Genomic DNA, 8,206 nt, shown 5'->3' on the forward strand with positions numbered 1-8,206 from the left:
TATCTGCATGCCGCCAACATGTTAGCCGGCCTGAAGTTTGATATCAACAAGTTCCTGCCTGAAGGGGTCATGTACATATTTGGCTTGAGTCCGATCAGGACCCCCCCTCCCGAGTGGCTTCGGTAAGAATCTTACTTGTACATTTGCCTTGATTGCTAACTGATTTTCACCTTCTTTCTTTGCAGCGAACATTATCATGGAGTCGGTGATGGCTGGAATTTTGAAGAGGAAGGCGGCGGCGCTCGAGGCCGCGGCGGCCAAAGAGATGGAGACGCTGGGCATTCAGCTGGTCGGCTCTAACGAAGGGGACAGCGACACACATGCTGGGGAGTCGGTCGCTCAGGCTTCTCTCCCGGAGCCAGCGGCTGGCATAACTGCTAGTCAAGAGCCTTTCGTCTGGGAGGAAGGCTCCGCACCAGAAGAAGAACGCCCTCTTCGACAAAAGAGGCGCCGAGCGGAGACGCCGCTTCGATCGGCCACTTCTGCCGCCCAGCCTTCCGAGCGGACCACTGCTAATTCCCGTGGCAAAGCCCCAGCGGTGGAGGCCATCTCATCCGATTGGACCCCGTCACAATTGGGCGCGTCCGCGGACCCTCTCGAGGCCGTTCCAGTTAGCGTCCTTCCACCCGCTGCTCGCCGAGTTCAACGTTCAGCAATTTTGTCCCAGATGTCTACGCCGGCCTCCGATCCTTCCCCGGCCTCCGCTCAGACGACTCCCGGTCGGCATCGTACCATCCGGGTCTCGCTTCACCTCCCCACTGAAGAATTGTTGCCCGAGTCCGATCGTCCTACCGCGCCCGAGCACACGATCACCCTGAAGGGGCCTTTAGCCGAAATGTGGGCTGACGCTCGGGCACGCGTCGCTATGATTCCACTCAGCAGTCTGGCCAACAGCCACATGCAGCAGGCTACTGGGGTAAGCCAATTTTCTCAAGGCCTTTACACATTCTTTCCGATCGGCTATTAACAATCTTTCTTTTGTCAGAGATGGGTGGAGGAGATTGCTGTCTCCAATTGTCTAGCGATGGTGGACGAGGAGCTCAAGAGGTTACGAAGTTCGGGCGGCGCTCCTTCCCAAGGCCCATCATATGACGAGCTGCAAAAGGAGCTCAAAAAGACCCAAAATCTGTTGGAGGCCGAACGGAAGAAGACGACCGACCAGGCTCACACTCTGGCCGAACTTGATGGCCTGAACAAATCATTGGATCGCAAAATAAGCCTGGCGACCGAGCGGAAGAAGACGGCTATCTCCGATCTGGAGAAGAAGAATGTCGAAGCTCGGGGTCTGGAGCAAAAAGTTAAAGAGTTGATGGACCAGCTGGCCGGCGAAAAGGTGGCCCGCTCGGCGGAGGCAGATAAGCATAAGGAGGAGCTGAAAACTCTGCAAGAGTCCCTCGCATTCTCCCAAGCGGCCTTCAAGGAGTATAAAGAAGCTGAGCCTGGCTGAGTCGCAGCCCTGAGGCTGAATTACATCCGTTCGGAAGTGTTCTCGGAGAAAGTCTGCGAACGAATGTACACTGCCTTCGAGCTCGCTATGACTGCCACCACCACTTATTTGAAGTCCAAGGGTCATCTTGCCGACTCCGTCCTCATCCCGTCCCAAGACCAAGCAGCGCTTCTCGGCACCATCCCCAGGACATTTATGATTTCCTTGAATAGGAAGTTTTTATGTAACTCGGTCGCTCGGCCAAAAACTATCCTTGTTTTGTAATTCGGCCGTTCGACCTTAATTTCTTTAATGCTATCCTTTTTTCGATTTTTCTTTTTCTTTTGCTCAATATAAGTGTTGTCCGCTCGGCTCGCCAACTACCATTGTTCATGTTCCTTTAATTCTCCTCGTTATTCGCCTCTCATCCCACCTTTCTTGTGTTCGAAAGGGATTTTTACAAAGTATTTTGCGTAGCTAGTCCGCTCGGCGGAATATATCCTGTTTCGAAAACAGAATTTTCTCCAAATGTTCACGAAGTACTTTTGGTTACTTGGGCGATCGGCCAAACGACTTAAGAGTTGAACTTTTTATTGTCTTCTTCCGGCCGGAGGGTTTATAGTCGCCGGCGCAACTCTCGATATTTAACGTCGGAGCTCGACGGTCTTCCGGCCGGAGGGTTTATAGTCGCCGGCGCGACTCTCGATATTTAACGTTGGAGCTCGACGGTCTTTCGTCCGGGGGGTTTATAGTCGCCGATCCAACTCTCGATATTTAACGTCGGAGCTCGACAGTCTTCCGGCCGGAGGGTTTATAGTTGCCGGCGCGACTCTCGATATTTAACGTCGGAGCTCGACGGTCTTCCGGCCGGAGTGTTTATAGTCACCGGCGCGACTCTCGATATTTAACGTCGGAGCTCGACGGTCTTCCGTCCGGGGGGTTTATAGTCGCCGGTCTGACTCTCGATATTTAACGTCGGAGCTCGACGGTCTTCCGACCGGAGGGTTTATAGTCGCCGGTCCGACTCTCGATATTTAACGTCGGAGCTCGACGGTCTTCTGGCCGGAGGGTTTATAGTCGTCGGCACGACTCTCGATATTTAACGTCGGAGCTCGATGGTCTTCCGGTGGAGGGGTTTATAGTCGCCGGCGCGACTCTCGATATTTAACGTCGGAGCTCGATGGTCTTCCGGTGGAGGGTTTATAGTCGCCGGCGTGTCTCTCGATATTTAACGTTGGAGCTCGACGGTCTTTCGCCCGGGGGGTTTATAGTCGGCGGTCCTACTCTCGATATTTAACATCGGAGCTCGACGGTCTTCCGCTCGGGGGGTTTATAGTCGTCTATCCGACTCTCGATATTTAACGTCGGAGCTCGACGACCTTTAAGGCTAATTTCTACACTGTCGTTCGGCAAAGAGTGCCAAATGTGTTTCTTATCATTTTGCTTCCTGCATTAAAATAACACAGGCGACCAAGAGATACACAAAATGAATTACATCAGCGCACCTCTCACCCAGCTCGGTACGGCTAGAGATGATTTGCGCTCCATGGTCGATCCAGCCGCCATCCGTCTCCATCTTCCAAATAATAAGCACCCGAGCGGAGCTTTTCGATGACCTGAAGGGACCCGCCCAAGGAGCCTCCAGCTTGTCAACGTCCCCGACCGGCTTTACTTTCTTCCACACTAGGTCGCCGACCTGGTACGCTCTGGGGATCACGCGCCGGTTATAATTCTGCTTCATCCTCTGCCGGTATGCCATCAATCGGACGGACGCTTTGGCTCGCTCTTCATCGATCAAGTCCAACTCCATGTTCCTCCGCTCGGCGTTATCATTATCATAATTCTGGATCCGGACGAACTCGATGCCGACTTCAATCGGTATAACCGCTTCGCCGCCGTACACTAAATGGAACGGCGTGACGCCCGTTCCTTCCTTTGGAGTCGTGCGGATGGTCCATAGGACGCCCGGCAGCTCGTCCACCCAGCTTCCACCCATATGGTCGAGTCGTGCCCGAAGAATTCTGAGTATTTCTCTGTTGGTTACTTCCGCTTGGCCGTTACTCTGGGGATACGCCACAGAAGTGAAGTGTTGTTCAATGCCATAACTTTTGCACCATTCTTCGAGCTGCTTCCCGACGAACTGCCATCCATTATCATATATGAGTCGGCGCGGAATGCCGAACCGACATATTATATGCTGTCAGATAAACTTTTTAACCATCTGCTCAGTGATTTTGGCCAGTGACTCGGCCTCCACCCATTTGGAGAAGTAGTCGACCGCCACCAGTAAAAACTTCCGCTGACCGATCGCCATAGGGAATGGACCCACGATATCCATTCCCCACTGATCGAACGGACAGGATACCGTAGATGCTTTCATCTCCTCTGCCGGTCGGTGGGAGAAGTTGTGGTACTTCTGGCAGGAGAGGCACGTCGCGATGGTCCGAGCGGCGTCTGCTTGTAGTGTTGGCCAGAAGTACCCGGCCAGCAGGATCTTCCTAGCCAACGATCGGCCGCCCGGATGTCCCCCGCACGATCCTTGGTGCACTTCGTGGAGGATGTACTCCGCGTCCTCCGAGCTCACACACTTCAACAATGGGCGGGAAAAAGCCTTCTTGTAGAGTTGGTCTCCAATGAGTGTGAACCGACCGACTCTCCTTCTTAATAGTTGGGCTTCTTCCCGATCGGATGGTGTTGCCCCCGATCGAAGAAACTCCATGATGGCTGTCCTTCAATCGCTCGGAAACGCGAGGCCCTCCATCCGATCGACGTGCGCCACCAAAGATACTTGTTCAATTGGCCGCTGGATGATGACCAGTGATATTGAACTTGCGAGTTTGGCTAACTCATCTGCCTCCTGGTTTTCCGCTCGGGGTATCTTCTGGATAATGACTTCTCTGAAGTGGGCCTTGAGCTTTTCAAAGGCCTCAGCGTAAAGCTTGAGCCGAGCGGGCTTTTCCGTCCACAAATATTTTCCACATAGCTTCGAGCTCTGGCTTTTGCACTTAGGTGACAAAATCTGCCAAGGACTGCGCCTTTATCGCCGAACGGGGTTGATACTGAATGTCAAATTCGCTCAACTCAGTTGTCCATTTGATGAGCCGTCCAGACGCTTCTGGGTTCAACAGCACTCTTCCCAATGGGCTATTTGTCCGGACGATGATTGTATGTGCCAAGAAATAAGGACGAAGTCGCCGAGCGGCGAGGACCAAAGCAAAAGCCAGCTTCTCAAGCCCAGTGTAGCGAGATTCAGCGTCTTTTAAACTATGGCTCAAGAAGTACACGGGTTGTTCTTCTCCGCTCGTCCTTACTAATGCCGAGCCTACTGCCCGCTCGGTTGAGGATAAGTAAATACAGAGCGGCTCACCTATAGCTGGCTTGGCTAGCATGGGCAAAGAGTTCAGGTATGTCTTCAGCTCTTCAAACGCCCGATCGCATTCTTCATCCCAATGGAACTTAGTAGCTTTGCGTAGAATCTTGAAGAAAGGGAGACTCCGATTGGCGGTCTTCGAGATGAATCTTGACAACGCAATTATCCGAACGGTCAGGCGCTGTACTTCCCTTATATTTCTTTGGGGTGGCATATCTTGCAACGCTTTCACCTTGCTGGGATTTACCTCGATGCCCCGCTCGGACACTATATAACCCAAGAAACGCCCGCCTTTTGCTCCGAGCAGGCACTTCTGAGGGTTCAGCTTAACTCCCTACTTCCTCAGCGTTCGGAAGGTCTCCTCCATGTCTTTAATGCTATCCTCCGCTCGGACGGACTTGATGAGAATATCATCCACATACACTTCTAGATTGCGTCCGATATGCTCTTTGAATACTTTGTTCATCAAGCGCTGGTAAGTTACTCCCGCATTCTTCAGTCTGAACGGCATCACATTGTAGCAGTAAGTGCCGTCGGTTGTAACGAAGCTAACCTTCTCTTGATTCTCTCGGGCGAGCGGCACTTGATGGTAGCCTTGATAAGCGTCCAGCATGCATATTAACTCGCACCCGGATGTGGAGTCCACTAGTTGATCAATCCGAGGCACAGGGTAGAAATCTTCGGCCATGCTTTGTTGAGATCCCGGAAATCAATGCAGGGCCCGGCTTGGAGACTAGCACCACGTTCGCCAACCAGCTCGGAAACTGCACTTCACGTATGTGGCCGGCCTCCAGGAGCTTCTCGACCTCCGCTCGGATGATGGCGTTCTGTTCGGCACTGAAGTCCCTCTTCCTTTGCTTCACCGGCCGAGAGTCCGGTCGGACGTGGAGTTCATGCTGTGCTATACTTGGCAAAATCCCGGGCAGCTCATGCGTCGACCAAACGAAGACATCACAATTTCTCTGGAGACATTTGATCACTTCCTTTTTCTGGCTTACCTCCAGATCGGCTGCAATGAATGTGGTGGCCTCTGCTCAGGTCGGGTGAATCTGCACTTCCTCTTTTTCTTCATAAATCAAAGAGGGTAGTTTTTCAGTAATGACATTCACCTCGATCCGTGGCATCTTCCGAGCGGAATTAGCTTCAATTCGGACCATCTCGACGTAGCATCGCTGAGCCGCCAGTTGATCTCCTCGTACTTCTCCCACTTTATCTTCCACCGGGAACTTGATTTTTTGATGGAAGGTGGAGAAGGCCGCCCGGAACTCGCTGAGCGCCGGTTGTCCCAAGATGACATTGTATGCAGAGGGAGAGTCGACCACGACGAAGTTGGTAGTCCACGTCCTTCTGAGCGGCTCCTCTCCCAGCAAAATAGCCAATCGGACCTGTCCGACCAGCAGAACTTCATTGCCCGTAAACCCGTAGAGGGGGGTTGTCATGGGCAGCAGCTCAGCTCGATCAATTTGCAGTTGGTCGAAGGCCTTCTTGAATATAATATTGACCGAGCTCCCTGTATCGATGAAAACGCGGTGAATAGTATAGTTAGTTATTACCGCTTTGATGAGGAGAGCGTCATCATGTGGCACTTCGACTCCCTCCAAGTCCCTGGGCCCGAAACTGATTTCGGGCCCGCTCACCCGTTCTTGGCTGCAGCCGACCGCATGGATTTGGAGCTGCCTGACACTTGCCTTCCGCGCTCTGTTGGAGTCACCTCCGGTCGGCCCGCCAGCGATGATGTTGATTTCGCCACGGGACGTGTTGCTTCTATTTTCTTCTTCCCGAGCGGACGGCCTAGGCCGCTCCCTAGACACCCGGGGATAGTCCTCGTGCCTCTGAGGATGATGCCACTCGGGAGACTGTCGCTGTCGCCTGTCGGATATACGCCGATCGGCTTCATGATGTTGCTATCGCCTGTCGAATGATGGTGAGCGACGGCGGCTACTCCGAGGAGAGGGGTGGGCGATCAGGGGAAGGCTCCGGCAATCTCTTGTGTTATGCGTGTCAGTCCGGTGGAACGAGCAAAACATAGGGGTCCATACCTTCTTCTTTGGTTTGGGCCGCTCGACAGCTACCTCTTGGACTACTTGGGACCTCGCGTGGTGAGGGCGGACTGCTTCGGCCCTCGGTCCTCTGGGCGGCTCCTGGCGATTGACAGGCTTTCGCTCGGCAGGGGCTAGCCGCTCAGTTGGAACTTCTTTTCTTCGGGCCGCCTGTGCTTCGTCCACATTAATGTACTCATTGGCCCGGTGTAACATATGATCGTAGTCTTGAGGCGGCTTCCGAATGAGTGATCGGAAGAAATCACCGTCCACGAGGCCTTGCGTGAATGCATTCATCATCATTTCTGAGGTGGTCGTTGGAATATCCATGGCCACCCGGTTGAATCGTTGGATGTATGCTCTGAGCGACTCCCTGGGCTCTTGCTTGATGGCGAACAAACTGACACTGGCTTTCTGATAACGCCGACTACTTGCGAAATGGTGGAGGAAGGCCGTGTGGAACTCCTTGAAACTTGTAATGGATCTGTCCGGCAGCCTCCGAAACCACCGTTGCGCCGATCCCGAGAGGGTGGTAAGGAACACCCGGCACTTTACTCAATCTGTGTATTGATGTAGGGTAGCTGTGTTGTCGAACTTACCCAGGTGATCGTCCGGGTCGGTGGTTCCATTGTACTCACCGATCGCCGGGGGAACATAGTGCTTTGGTAGAGGGTCCCGCAGGATGGCCTCTGAAAATTGCCGGTTGATCCGCTCGGGAGAGGCGTCCGTTTGGGGGCCTTGCCTTTTCTGTTGTCTCGCATAGGCGCCTCGTCGGATGAAGATCCTCGGTCATGATTAACTATTGCGGCTTCAGGAGGCGTACGAAATAGGGCCCGATGGAATGGAACCGTGGCCGGTGGTGCTTCCGCTCGGCCTCCTGACGCGGACGTCGCTTGTTGCTCGATCCGCTCGGCTTGCGCCTTCTGTTTTTGTTGTTCTACAAGCTTAGCTGCTCTTGCCTCGATCAGAGCGTCGAGCTCCTCCGTGGAGAGCATCACCGTATGTGGTCGTCCAGCTTCGTCCATTGCTTCCGCTCGGATTCAGGTGCGTTCCCACAGACGGCGCCAATTTGATCCTGTCCAAACGCTGAATCAACGGACGCTGGGCACGTGGCGCTCTCCGAACTTATGACGTGGATCTCCGGCCGGTCGTGGGGGTCTCCGACGAACTTGCAAAGAAGTCGGCCCGGGAAGGGGTTCCCGGCGATGACCCTCCGACGCTCAAGTCAGGCAAGAGGAAATGCAGAAAGTGGCTCCGAAGATGCGAGAATGCGTGATCGCGTACCTTCGTCGAAGTATGAGGGCTCTTATATAGAGCTATGGGGAGGCTTGTGCACACTTATCGAGGTGTACACGTGTCATTTCCCATACC

The sequence above is a fragment of the Zingiber officinale genome, chromosome 4B (assembly GCF_018446385.1).
Source record: "Zingiber officinale cultivar Zhangliang chromosome 4B, Zo_v1.1, whole genome shotgun sequence".
Classification (NCBI taxonomy): Eukaryota; Viridiplantae; Streptophyta; class Magnoliopsida; order Zingiberales; family Zingiberaceae; genus Zingiber; species Zingiber officinale.